Source organism: Castor canadensis, chromosome 5 (genome assembly GCF_047511655.1).
Source record: "Castor canadensis chromosome 5, mCasCan1.hap1v2, whole genome shotgun sequence".
NCBI lineage: Eukaryota > Metazoa > Chordata > Mammalia > Rodentia > Castoridae > Castor > Castor canadensis.
The window spans coordinates 170,905,594-170,920,401 of record NC_133390.1 but is presented as its reverse complement, the minus strand read 5'-3'; the positions used below and the strand labels follow the sequence as shown (position 1 = coordinate 170,920,401).

At 47.4% G+C, this 14,808-nt stretch overlaps 1 non-coding gene across 1 annotated transcript; it reads left to right on the top strand.

Annotated features, from left to right (window-relative positions):
• The first annotated feature begins 9,092 nt into the window (after positions 1-9,092).
• Positions 9,093-9,217, top strand: LOC141423771 (small nucleolar RNA SNORA40). The gene has a single exon (XR_012448581.1). It is a non-coding gene; the product is annotated as a small nucleolar RNA SNORA40 (small nucleolar RNA).
• The last annotated feature ends 5,591 nt before the right edge of the window (positions 9,218-14,808 follow it).

Sequence of the window (14,808 nt, the reverse complement as noted above, 5' to 3'; positions counted from 1 at the left end):
TTCTCTCCCTGAGTTGAGATGGCCCCATCGTACAGCTCTCTGCCTCAGGTACCTTGCCCTATGCACCTTATTCCCTATACTCTCCTGATTCTTATGACCTGGATCTTTACTATCCTTCTGGTCAGTTCCCCATCTCCGTTATATCTCTGGAGATTCAAGGTCCAAGAAACCTACACACACAACCAGGCCTCAGTCTCTCACGCTGCAGGAACCACTGATTGCCCTATACGGGGATGTTCCTCTACAATCACTTTTTCTGTTGACCTGCAGTCTATATTCCCCACTTACAACCCCTTTGTCTGCTTTCAATATGACCAAAGTAGAGACTACTGTAAAAATGGTGACCCCTTCTATGGTGGGTGTCCCTATTGGTCTTGCCACATTCATTTAGCCCACAGTGGCAGGGGCACATTTCATGTCCAAGACAACAAGTTCTATATCAAAATAAGCGACCCTTGGGACTCGAGATGGGTTACAGCGGTAAAGGGAACAGCCTACCACCATGTGTACAGTAAGTCTCCCGTTGGACATATCTGGATATCTAGGGAGTTAGTCATGGCCCCTCACTCACAAGTACAAATTTCTTCAAACATCTTAGAGGCTGAGAAGACCCTCCAAAATCAACTTCCAGAAGGCTCCACAACCACTACCCTCTCATCCTGGATCCAAATCATACAAGCCTCCATACAGGTTCTTAACTCCACCAGCCCTATGAATGTTACCCACTGCTTTCTGTGTGCCTCCCTCCAACGCTCCCTACTAGCAGCAGTCCCCGTCAACCTCTCCAAACCTACTCTCACCTCTATACCAGATACCCCAACACACTACTCCCCACTGCCCTCTATACCTCTCTGGGAACCTGAGCCAGACCAACACCCACTTCCCTTTTGTACTTGTTACTTCACTCAACATTCCACCCTCAAGGCGGGACTACATGGCCTCTGCCACTCTAATATCTCTGTGACATCACAGATTTTCCCTCCCTCTGGACTGTCCTTCTAGTGCAATGGTACTTTATACGCCTGTGTGAATATCACCACCCTGGGTCCCTGCCTTCTGGTGGTAATTGTCCTTCAGCTCACCCTTTACAGAGAGGCTGAGCTTGCCTGGCTCCTTTCACCACGACCAAGAAGGGCTGCCTTCTTGCCTGTCATGGTCGGGATTAGCCTGGCCTCCTCTATTGCTGCATTGGGGCTACAAGTAGGAGCTCTGGGCCACAGCCTCCTCTCAGCCAGTGACTTTGAGAATCACTTACAGTTCACTCTCAAATCTACCTCAGTCTCTCTAGCCTCTCTTCAGCGACAACTTACCTCATTGGCTCAGATCACCTTACAAAACCGCAGGGCCCTAGATCTCTTAACCCTGAAAAGGGAGACACCTGATTTTTCCTCCGGGAGGAATGTTGTTACTACATTGATGAATCAGGATTAGTAGAACAAAATATTAACATCCTATCCCGCCTAAGCGAAGAACTCCAACTTCGAAGATCAAAATCCTCTTCCGTCCTAAACTGGACCCAATCTCCCCTTCTCTCTTGGCTGTTACCGCTCCTTACACCTCTTATCCTTATCTTCATCCTCATAGGCTTCCTCCCCTGCATCATAAGGACCCTACAAAACTTCTTACTAGATCATTTATCTGCTGCCACTAACCAAAGATATAGTCAGCTCCTTCTCCAAGGATACCAACCACTCCAGGACCACAAAGAGGACCTCCACAATGGCCCATATCAAGACACTAGTCTCTGAGGACCCCACTTGAGGACATGCAATGCCCCCTGCCATCAGGAAGCAGATAAAGAGACCAATGCTTTGCCCCAATTCCCGGTCCTCAGCCCCTACCCATATCATTATTGAAGAAAAAATGGGAGAATGATAGAACAATAACACCGCCATTTTATAAATCAGAGGCCAGTTTATCCTCAGGTCCCCCTCTTGGAAAATGGAGCCATTCCCAATAAACAGCCCTGCCCTTTAGCAAAATTTCCCCAGCTCCCAGACAAGCTCCACCCAAGCTCCACCCCCATCAGGGACCCCTGCGCATGTGTCAACCTCTTACCCTCTCTCTTCTATAAAAGGCCATGGCTGGCCCGAACTCTCTCTCTTTCCCTGCGCCATTAAACTCTGCTCTTGGATGTGAGTTCTTCTCCTGAGCTTCCTTTGTGAGTGGCATCTGTGCTTTTTTTTTCCTAACAACAGCCATAATCCCTCATTTTAATTTTATTTTGCAATGCTGGGGGTGGAACTCAGGGCCTCACATGGGGTAGGCAAGTGATCTACCACTGAGCTGCACTCAGCCCTCGAAAAAGTCTCAAAGAGAGGCCTACTGTGTGTTTAGCAGTGCCTTGAGGGGTTGGGGCTATAGGAGAGAGGAAGATGAGGCTGCAGGGGAAAGTGGAGCCCCATCAGCAGGGCCAGTGCCCTACTGCAAGGCCTTTGGATTTGGCTAACCGCCTCTGTGGCCTTCTCCCTGTGAATAGAGCCACGACACGGCCTTAGCTGCTCCTGGAGAGTTGGCTAGGGGTGGAGAACCAGGATGGAAGTCCCCAGACCACCCAGGAGGCCTTTGCAACAATCTAGGTGAAAGCTGATGGCAGACTGGATGCAGGTGCAGATTGGAGAGAGGGTTTGTTGATGGACTGTGGCAGACAAGAAAGAGGAGTCAAGAATGGAGGCTGAGAAGCTGGATCTCAAAGAGCTCCAGCTGGCTGAAGCCCTGCATGCTCTACCTTCTGAGGCCTCTTAGTGGGGGAGGCTAAATTAGGGACTCAGAAAAACATTACATTTTGCTTTGGCTTAGGAACCGCCCATGGCTGGGAATCTCCTTGCTCTCCCCTTCCCATAGGTTAACTTAGGTTTTAAAAGCACCTGAAAAGCAGAAACACGCTCTCTTCTGGCTTCCACCTGGGTCTCACTGTGCTTCCCTTTGTATTTCCCGTCCCTAACTTTTAATAAACTCCACTTACACCCACGTGTCCTGTCTTGGATTCTTCCCTCAGGACAAGAATTTGGAAGTCTTCTGAACACAGACTTCTGAACCAGTGCTGTCAACATTAGGACTGTTGTCAGAATTAACAGAGAGCTGTTCTTCCACCTGACAGCAGCACACCAGCATCAGGCAGCTCCAGGGTGATGGGCCAACCCTGACCCTCCTCCATGATGTACCCTCCCCACCAACTTCAGGCTCCAACTCTGCTGGCAGAATCAGCTTTGAGTACTGTTTTTCTCACTGTTGGAGAAGGCTTTGTTGGAGTTTCAATTGTTTAATGATCTGGGCTTATGTGGGGAAAAACAAAACAAAACTGATAGGGCTGGGTATGGTGGTGCACACCTGTAAATCCCAGCACTTGGGAGGCTGAAGCAGGAGGATCTCCAGTTCAAGGCCAGCCTGTGCTACATAGGAGACCATCTCAAAACAAAAGAGCAACAATGACAAAACCTAACAGAGAAAGTGATTAGGATCTGCCAGTGTTTGTTGAGCCCTTCCTGCAGGTGTGGTTTGGGGCCTTTGCTTCCTTAATTCTTTACATATCTTCGAAGCAGATATTATCATTATCCACAAACTGGGGCACAGAGAAGTCAAGCCATTTGCTCGAAATCACACAGCTAACAGATGTTGAGGCTGGGTTTCAGGCACAGAGTCTGCTTTTAGCCAGTAGCCCCATTACTCAGTATTGCCTTCTGGCTCTAAAATGAGGCTGACGATCCACTTCCATCCTTTGGCGTAGTGCTTAGTGGGAAACAAACTGGGCTGGAAGGGTGGAGAGTTGAGCTTTCTCTGGCCGCACTGTTAACTGAGGGCTTGAGGCGATCACTCTTTTTCTAGCCCTGCCCCCTAAAACCTACCAGGCTGGAATTCACAGAGGGCTGCCCTCTTTGCCCTTCCACAGCCTGCAATCAGGGACAGGCCAGTTTCTGTGAGGGTCATGGGGCTCCTGACCTTGGCCTCTTCTGGGCTGCAGAGTACCTGCTCTTAGGCTTCTGGAAGCTGCCAGGCCTTTCTTACCTAGGCCTGGGAATGAATCAAAAATTCCGGTCATTGCCCCAGGAAGTCAAATAAAGACATTCGACTCACAGTTCCTGGACACCTGTGCCGTGCCAGGCTGAGAGATCACCTGGGCGATCTGTTGCACAGGGCGTAGCAAGCCAGGTGCCAGGCAGCCCCACTTCCAAGCCTGGGAGGCCACTGCTGCCCTCAGAGCCCCAGGACCACACGGCATGTTTTGACAGCACCCCTCTTCAGAAGGCTGTTAGGGAATTAAGAGAAAAACTCCTGCCTTTGTCCTCTCTGCCTGGGCTGCTCTGCCCACTGGGATCCAGTCTCCTCCTCCTCCTCATCTAGCTTCCTGTAATGTCAGTGTAAATGTCACTGCCCCCAGGGGCGCTCCCTGAGGTTCAGACTGAAGCAGGGTAGTTCAGCAAGACTTTTCCTCTGAAGAGCTAACAGTAAATGCTTTGGGCTTTCCCATCCATATGACACATATGAGATCAACACAATTCCAAGATGTGAAAACAGCCATGGGGATATATATAGATATATAGATAAATATAGGTGTGACTGCGTTCCAATAAAACTTTATAGATATTGAAAGTTTGAATGCTATATTATTTCACATGTCATGAAGTAATATTCTTTGGATTTTTTCAACCATTTAAAAATGTAAAACCATTTGTAGCTGGTGGGCCATAGGAAATTGGTGGCAGACTTTTTTTTTTTTTTTGAGACAGGGTCTGGCTATGTAACACAGGCTGACCTCAAATTTACAATCTGTCTGCTTCCGCTTCCTGAGTGCTGGGATTATGGGTGTGCACCACCACGCCTGGCACAAATGCCAGTGTCTCTGAGTCACTTTGCATCATCGGATATTTTCCTTCTTCTTTCCCTCTCCCTCTTTTCCTTCCTTCTTCCTTCCTGAGGAGTCCCTAGGATCCGGGCTTCCTGAAAGCAAGGATCTTTGTCTTCTGCTCCTCTTTCACTTTCTTCTCTTCTAACGGTTCTCGAACACTTAATCTGAGCCAGGCATCATTCCAAGTACACCGTCACGCGCATTCATTTAATCCAGATAATAACCCATGAGGTAAACACTCTTCTCAGCTAATTTCATAGATGTGGAAATGTGATGCCTTGCTTATGACCCTTCTCAGAATTTAGAAAATGCTGAAGCTGTACTAGGGTGTAGCTCAGTGGTAGAGCACTTGCCGAGTAGGCGAAAAGCCCTGGGTTTGATTCCCAGCATCCACCTAGCAAGAGTGAGGCCCTGAGGTTTGAACAAAAAAAAAATTTAAAAATAAAACAGGGACTCAAAGTGGCTACCACATATAGCAGTCAGGGTTCAGTCAGAGAAGCGGGACCAGTAAGGGGATATATATTAATAGGAATTGGCTTAAAACAATACATGTCAATTATCTCAGTTTTGTTGATTCTAAGCATCAGGGAGCTAAAATCCAGGTGTCAGCAGGCTCCATGGCTGCTGGAGGACGTGGGGACATCCATCTTCCTCCTGTCCCAGCTTCTGGAGGCTGCCTGGGTTCCATAGCTTGCTGCCCACTGTGTCTCTTTGATGACAGTGATGGTGTCACTCCACCCTTTGCTTCCTTCTCATCTCTCCTGTCATCTTCTGTCCCAGAGATCAACTCTGTGGGAGCACTGGACTCCCAGACCATCAGAACAACTTCCCCATCCCAAGGTGAACAGATTGGTAACCCTAATTCCTCTGCAACCTTTCACACCTCTTGCTCTGTCACATGTAAGCTTCTTTGGCGGTACTGGAGTTTGAACTCAGAGGCCTCACACTTGCTAGGCAGGCACTCTACTACTTGAGCCTTGCCTCCCAGCAAAAATTGCTTTAGTTTTTTTTCTGATAGAGTCTCCTGAATTTTTTCCAGGACCAGACTTGGAAGGCAATCCTCCTGGCTCCTGAGTAGCTGGGATTACAGGTGTGTAATATCTCACCCAGCCCCGAACTGCTTTCAAAGCGCATTTTGGACTTCCCTTCATTCACTTACATTATTTAGTGTTATTTCATATTGACATAGACTTTGGGGAGAGTTGACTTTTTTCCTTCTTTGTGCAGTACTGGGATGAACCCAGGGCCTTAGCATGTTTGGCCAGTGTAACAGAGACATCTGGGAGTTTGTGGGGAAAAAAAAAAGCACATTCCAGTCCTCCACAGGTTTACCTCAGCTCATGTGTAGGCCTGGGAGTCTGAATTTCTACCTGCCCCTCCACACGTCCCTACCCTCTGTTGCTGCCGCCTCATAGCCTCTTGTTGGGTCCTTCTGCAAGCACCTGTCATGCTACCTAAGGATTGATATAAATTTTGTTTTGTTTCTTTGCTGTGCCAGAACTCAAACCCAGGACCTTCCACATGCTAGCAAGCTCTCTACCACTGAGCCACACCCACAGCCCTGTTGCTATAGGTTCAATGTGTGTCTCCTTTACTGCAACAGTATTAAGATGTGGGACCTTTAAAGAACTAAGGACATTACTGAGCAGTGGCTTTGTTATTGCCTTATTGCCAGAGTGGGTTCCTTGAACAGAGATGAATTTGGTCCCCTTCTGCCTCTTTCTGGCTCACTCTTTGCCCTTCCACCATGAGCTGACATGGCACAAAGGCCCTTGCCAGGGGCAGTCTCCTCAGTGTTGGACTTCCCACCTCCAGAATTGTGAGAAGTTAACTTCCTCTCTTTATGAACAACCAGCCTCAGGCACTGTTCTAACAGGAAAAATGGACTACACAGGGCTTCCTCTGGGCACAGCCCAAGCCAGCTGGACCCGGGAGCAGGAGGATCAATAACTTCACTCCCTCGCCCTTCACCTTTCACGGGGAGTCAGTCCTGCTCCTGTCTGAGCTCCTACCCAGAGCTCCCAGCTTCGTACATGTCACCTCCACTGACTTTTTCTCTTGCTCCCTTGACTCTCCACTACCGCATTGAGGCAATGCAGCCTGGGACACACCCTGGAGAAGTTTTAAGGGCATTCCTGCTTGGGAGCACCTCTGGGACAGTCACGTTAATAAATATCCCCTGGGCTTTTTGCCATGTGGCCCCATGACGTGGGAATGGAGCGTGAGTCAGGCTTCTGAGGAAGGCGTGGGATTTCAGCAGATGCAGGAGATTGCCAGCCAGGGAGACTCTGGGGAAAGGAAGGTAGCAGGTGCTTTTACTTTTGCTGTGGCCCTGAACAGCACCAGCCTGATGGTACAGGGATTTTTTTCTTAGAGGCACAAGCCCCAAGGACTGTCTCCTCCCCCAAGGAGGGGAGACAACTTGAACATTTTGGAGAACAGAAAGGAGGCAGGTGACTAGGTCAACCACTCAGCAGAACTGGGCATATCAAATATCTACCCAGCAGTGGGGAAAGGCAAGCTGGACATCATTGACTCCCGAAATTCCAAAAGGCTCAGGATTTCGTGCACGAGGTACTTCTGAAAGCCAAATTCAAATGCAAGGGCACCGCGGAGAGAAGGAGGTAAAATAAGGAAACTGACCAGAAGTCTACGTGACAAGCAGACTTTCACATCCTGCCCAGGAACATCAGAGTGAAACGTCAAATGCTGTGACTAAAAACCGTTTAAATTACAGGCACGAGGGAGAAAATAGGTTCCACTGAAAGCACCGGAATAACCTTGGACTTCCAGTCAGACTTGGAAGCAAGAAGGTGATGGGGTGGTGCCTTCAAAATACCAAAGGAAAATGACTTCCAGCCTAGGATTCCATATGCAGCGGAGCCATTGGCAAGGAAACAACTAGAATAAAGACTTTCCATGGGTGCCTGTGGTGCACGCCTGTAATCCTAGCAACTCAGGAGGCAGAGATCAGGACAATTGTGCTTCAAAGCCAGCCTGGGCAAATAGCTCATGAGACTCTATCTCAAACATACCCAACACAGAAAGGGCTGGTGGAGTGGCTCAAGGAGTAGGCCCTGAGTTCAAACCCCAGTATGGATGTGGAGGTTTCTAACCCCCTCTTCCCACACACACACTTTTTTTTTTTCAGCCAGAGGCTGAGCTATACCACAAGGACAGGGCCAAGCCAAAAAGAATAAGATACATGACCCAGGAACTGACAACTCAACATAGCTGGGAAGAAAATGGATCCCCCCCAACTCCCGCCATGGAGGTAGAGGGAGGTCCCAAGATGGCATCATGCCCCATTTGGGCGATCCATCTGGACATGAGCACGTCTGATCTGAAGACTCCAGGCAAATTTCTTCCAGAACACGATGAGAATTTTGGATGCATTGGAAGTGGCTAGTGGCTTTTGGACCACTGGCAGAGTCTGGTTGAACTGATAACAAGTTCTGAGAAAATTAAGCAGGGTGGGGTGGAGAGGAACCAGACAAATATTAACTAAGGACAAATGAAAAGCTGCAGAAAAGCAAAGGCCACCATCCTTTACCATGGAGCTCAGCTGTGAATAGCATTTGTCCAGTCACAATATTAGTGAACAGTAAATATTGGTCTCCCCAGAATTCTCAGTTGGTTGTGTCGAGAGAGGGAAGGGAGATGTGTACATGCTGGAACACAGGTGGGCAGGGGCAGCCAGCACAGTCCTCAGGACCCAGGCAGCAAAGTGGATTTTCACAAAAAGTGAACAACTGAGAAGCAGCTCGAGGGTGTGCAGCTCAGTGGTAGTGGGCTGTTCTGGAAGACTCCATCCGGCACCGCTAGGGGAGGGAAGGGGAGGGAAGAAACAACCCTAGAAGTACCCTTTCTTCAAGACAAGAAGTTAAATACCCCCAAAATCAGCTCAAAATGGTTGTTTTAGGGAGTGAACAATTGGAGGAGGGAATGAAGTACGGATTACTCCTTTGGATTTTTTTTTTCTTTTTGTCTTTAGAAACTTTGTCTTCAAGTGATGTGTGTGTATGACTTTAATACAAATAAAACCTATAACTGGGGGCTGACAGAGTGGCTCAAATGGTAGAGCAAGCTTGCGACCCTGAGTTCAAACCTCAATACCACCACCACCAAAAAAAAAAAAAGACAAGTATGGGGGTAGCATTTAAAACTGTAAACATACATTAAAATGCTGTGACACTGGGTGTCTCTGAACAGTGGATGATGTGTCTTTTTCTTCCTTTCGCTTATTTGTATTTTTAATCATTTTATATTTTTAAGAGGGAGAGAGGAAGACAGATGCAAACAATCAATCCTCTTTTGGAACCCAGAACTCATCCTGCAGTATGAGTTTTGATACATATAAGAAGGAATATGGTGGAAAAAAAAAAAAAAGAGGGAGAAAGGAAAAAAAGTTTAACCAGGGCGGCCTGGAAGGCAGGGTTTCCTTCTGTCACCTGGTCTTAGGGTGTGGCAATGTCAGGACTCAGAGTGATCCTGGGGAGGAGGCGGAAGAATGCACAGGGCCTGGTGACTCAGAGCAGGGAGGTGACAGTGTCAGGACAGAAATATCAAAATGCCCACAGCCATGCCACCGAGTTTAACTAAACATGACAGCTGGCACCCTCCTTGTTTACTGAAGGTGACTGGTGGTTCCTGAGTGCTGCCAGGCACAACAGTGTCGAAGGACTTTGAGTTCCATCTCCTGTGCCCTTTTCTGTCTGCTTCCTAGTGTGTTACCTGGCAGTCCAGCAGACTTCTTGAGTCATGTCAGATGGTGTTACTCCTGCTATAAGGCATTCTATGGCTCCCTATTTTACATAAATAAACCCCAAACACTGCTTAGTGGTCAGCTAGGCCCTGTTTGGTTTACTTCCTGCTCCTTTAGGGGTCTCTGACATCCCCTATATGCCTTCCCTGCTCACCAACTCACTGGGCTCAAGCTCTACTCATTTCTCCTTGAACATGAGATCTTGTCCCTACCTCAGGACTTTTGCACTTCCTGTTCCTTTGTCATCTTCTCTATTCACTTCTCTTAGTCCTAATCCAGGTCTCCTTGTAAGATGAGCAATCACAGAGGTGACTCCATTTTGGATGAGAGAGGCATTTGAGAAGCAGACATGTAAAAGGGCGTGGGAAACAACAGGGTTCTCAGAGAAATGACAAGCTCCTTACCAAAGGAGCAGGATGCAGCTGCACAGCATGGGTAGGGACCCCAAGGCCAGGACGAGCTGACCAGACCTTCTTGCAATGCTCAGTTCTATAAGGATAGGGATGGATAGACTTCAAGCTAACTTGGCATCGCCCAATCACAAATGTAGTTTCAAGGTAGGACAATTGGGCCTAAGCCAGGTAGCACCATATATCATTCCTAGACTTCAGCTATTCTATGACTTTAGCTTTCCAAAGCCCCTCCTGTCCATGTGGGAGCTTTGCTGTCTGTCCAATAAACGATGCACTTACTTTACTCTTCACTTGTGGTCCAGCATCTTCAATCATCAACCTTGTCAGGACGTGACTCCGGATCAATCATCCAGCGTCATCCTTACTCCTCTCCTCTTCAGAGAGACCTGCTCTGAAGGTATTCACTCCACCTTCCCCAACCAGGGTACTGTCTCCTCCTACAGTTTACTTTCTTGTGCTCATGGTGCCTGGCACCACGTGAAACTACCTTGTTTTGTTCTTTTTACAACAGAATTATTGCTGAAACATTCATATAACATAAGCCTCACCATTTTTTGTTTGTTTTGGTGGTACTGTGGTTTGAACTCAGGGTCTTTAGCTTGTTAGGCAGACATTCTATCACTTGAGTCACTCTGTCAGCCTTAAGTCTCACCATTTTAAAGTGGCTTTTAGTACATTTATTATGTGTGTGACCATCACCACAATCTGATTCCCAAACATTCCCATCACCCCAACAAGAAAAATCTGTTCAGCTGGGTGCCGGTGGCTCACGCCTGTAATCCTAGGTACTCAGAAGGCAGAGATCAAGAGGATTGAGATTTGAGGCCAGCCCTGGAGGAAATAGTTCGCAAGACCCAATTTCAGAAAAACCATCACAAAAAAGGGCTGGTGGAGTGGCTCAAGGTGTAGGCCCTGAGTTCAAATCCCATACTGCAAAAAAAAAAAAATCTGTTCAGGCTGTGGTGTAGCTCAGTAGTAGAGCATTTACCTAGCGTGCACGAAGACCTCTCTGCTTGTTTTCTTTCTTTCTTTTTTTACCAGTACAAGTTTTTAATAGTTTTATTATATTTATTATATTTTATAATTTTATGATATTTTAGTTACATTATATATATATATTTTGTGTGTATGGTACTGGGATTTGAACTCAAGGCCGACACCAGCCATTTTTAGTGATGGTTTTTTTTTTGAGATAGGGCTCGCTCGTGAACTACTTGCCTGGTCTGGCTTGGAACCACGATCTTCCTGAACTCTGCCTCCAGAGTAGCTGGGATGACAGGTGGAGCCGCCGGCAGCCAGCCTCAGTGTTCCCATTTTAGATATGGGCTAATAATAGGTGCTCCTCACACAGGACTATTGTGACTATAAAGTGGATTAGAACACAGAGCAGCTGTACACACTGTAAGTACTCAGTAAATCTTAGGTATTACTTTTTAATAAAAAGCATATATTCACGTGGGCACCAGTGGCTCATGGATGTAATCCTAGCTACTTGGGAGACTGAGATCAGGAGGATCTTGGTTTGAGGCCAGGCTGGGCAAATAGTTCACAAGATCCATCTCCAAAATAACTGAGCAAAATAGACTGGAGGTGTGGCTCAGTGACAGAACTGCTTTGCAAGCATAAAACCCTTAGTTCAAACCTCAGTCCTACCAAAAAAAAAAAAAAAAAAAGGCACCTAGTCCCTATTCACTTAAGAGTTTATATGTACATTGAAGAAATCTGAGATCATTTACTAAATGCTCTAAACTTGTGTTTTTCACTCTTTTGCACTGTGTATATGTATATATATATATATATATATATATAGGGCCTCATGCTACTAGGCAGGCGCTCTACTGCTTGAGCCACTTTTATGAGTTGGATGTTTTTTTGAGACAGAGTCTCTTAAACAATTTGCCCAGGCTGGCTTGGAACCATGATCCTCCCGATCTCTGCCTCCTGAGTAGCTAGGATTACAGGCGTGAGCCACTGGCATCTGGCTGAAAATATTTTTATAATAATGAGTCAATCAAACTTTCATAATCAGGGAAAAATTAACTGCATTTAGGGGTCAGGCTGAATAAACAATCCCAGTAAACAAGTCAGTGAATCTCTGTGTTTGAGGATTGGTTTTGCCTGGGTGACTCTTGCTTGGACATGAAGTCATCCTTGTTTGCTCAAGTCCTCTCCCTGTGAAACTCAAACCTGTTAAAGGCTGGGTGGGCCCTTCCTCCCTGCCTTTCTCTGTGTTTTGAGGGCTAGGGAGTGGGGAGAGGTCCTGACTCACCCATCTCCTGTTTTGTTGTTTGACCGTTTATTTCACCTACAGTCATCCAATGGGGTTTGGAGAACAAAGTTGGCCTGTTCAATCAGTTCATTCCCATGTATTCACTGCAATAATCAGGGAAAATCCACATCGGTGACCTTCGAAAGAAGTCTGTATTCACACTGTTCAATTAAAACAAACCAATTGAGTACAGAATAATATTCACTCAACAAACATGTACTGAATACTAACCCAGTCTGTTCAAGGCAGTGGGGACCCAGCAGGGACAATCAGCAACATCCTGGTACTTCACAGAGCTGATGCCCTGATAGATGTGAAAATGCACTAGGGAGAAAATAAGTTAATCTAGGTAGTGAGCCATGTCATCTGATCTCGTGGACTCAGTATCTATGTTTGTTATTCTCCTCTCACAGATGGGGAACTGAGGCTCAGAGAGATCAAACGAGTTGCCTGAGGTCACAGTGGGCAGACTTTGATCCCGGGTTTGTCTGGCTCCAGCTTCACCACACAGTAATAGGCTTCTTTCTGCTATTCACTGTTTAAGCACCATGACGATGAATCCTGTGAAGTCAGTCTTTTTATCCCCATTTTGCAGATGAGAAACATCCATGGGGGAGGGGAGGCTGCAGCAGAGCAATCTGAAGTCTGTGGTTTTGCTCTTGGGCTTGATTTGGAACCAGATGGACTGGACAGGATGAGGTGGGTGAGCACTGAGGAAGCCCAATGGCTACCAGGTGCTGGCCTCTCATTCCAACCCAGGAAAACTGATGGAGTCCAGCAACTCAGTTGGCCTCCTTCATATTGACTTTTTTTTAAACTCAGGGCCTCAAGCTTGCTAGGCAGGTACTCTACCACTTGAGCCTCTCCACCAGCCCTTTTCTGTGATGGGTTCTTTTTAAGATATGGTCTCACTTACTATTTGCCCAGGGCTGGCTTCAGACTACCATCCTCTTGATCTCTGTCTCCTGAGTAGCTAGGATTACAGGCATGAGCCACCATCGCCTGGCCCTGATCAGCTCTTAATTAAACTTAAAATTGAGTTTGTTTGTTTTTTTTAAGTCACAAAGGAAATACTCATCATTTTAGAAAAATTGGAAATACCAGCACATCACAAGATAACACAACTCAAAATCTCGCCAAGACTCCAGCTGTACAATTTTTGATGCTTACACTTGGGCTCTTCCTGCCTCTGGTTCTTCTGAATGAGGGGTCTGGAGTGTCTCAGAGGAGGTGGCTTTTGAGCTGAGGCCTGAGGGATGACACAGATGCTCCAGGCAGAGGAATGGCAGGTGCACAAACCTGAAGTAGGAATGAACCTGATTGGCTGACGGGGTAGGAGGAAGGTGGAGGGTTGTAAAAAACAAGGGGCGTTGGGGAGAAAAGGGAGGGAGATCAGAGGCAGGTCATAGGGAGAGGAGTTTGGGGCTAGAGAGCTGCTGGCTTGGCTGGTGTGGGGAGGAGTGAATGAATGAGTGGACGGATGGATGAGTGGATGAGTAGATGGCTGGATGGGTGGATGGATAGCTCGGTGTTTGGATGGATGGATGGGTAGATGGAAGTATGAATGGATGGATGTATGGACAGATAGATAGATAGGTGGGTGGGTGGATGGATGAGTGGATGAGTAGACGGATTGGTGGGTAGATGGAAGTATGGCTGGCTGGCTGGATGGATAGATGCTTGGATGGATGGATATGTGGGTGGGTGGATGGATGAGTGGATGAGCAGATGTATTGGTGGGTGGGTGGATGGACAGATGGGTAGATGGAAGTATGAATGGATGGATGTATGGATGTATGGATGTATGGATGTATGGGTATGTGGATGGGTGGATGGATGAGTGGATGAGTAGATGGATTGGTGGGTGGGTGGATGGATGGATGGATGGATGGTGGCCTTTTAGGAACCTCTCCATTCCCACTGTGTCTGTCCTCAAGAAGGAACAGCTTAGTCCCAGTCTGAGTCTATGTCACAGGCCTGAGTAGCTGGGGTTCTTTCAAGGGTCAGGGACAGGAAGATGATACGGAGTGTTCTTATCAGGACAGGACCAACAGAGGCTTTACAGATTTTTGGAGCATGGACCTGGGGCTATCACGGGCTTGCTCCATGGGGGAATTGACCTGAGCTTCCCAAGGAGTGGGCTGGAAAGGGACAGGCTAGGAAGAATCCAGCATGTGAGACAGAGGAAGCTGCTGGGTGGGCCCACTGCCAGCAGGCCTCAGGGATTTCCTGTGGCCTCCCTTTCTGCTGCGCACACCAACAAACACCTTACATAGCACTTGCACTGCTTTTTAGCTGAAAAGCAGGTTGGAAAAATAACTGCTTTTGAGACACAGTCTCACTTTGTAGCCCAGGCTGGCCTCAAACTCATGTTCCTTTTGCCTCAGCCTCCCAAGTGCTGAGATTACAGGTGTGTACCACTATGCCCAGTCTTGGGGCAAATATTTTAAAAGAAGGCTTGAACTGTGCTTCAGCCACAGCAGTTTTAGCTGGGCATGTCAGAGTGGACGTCCAG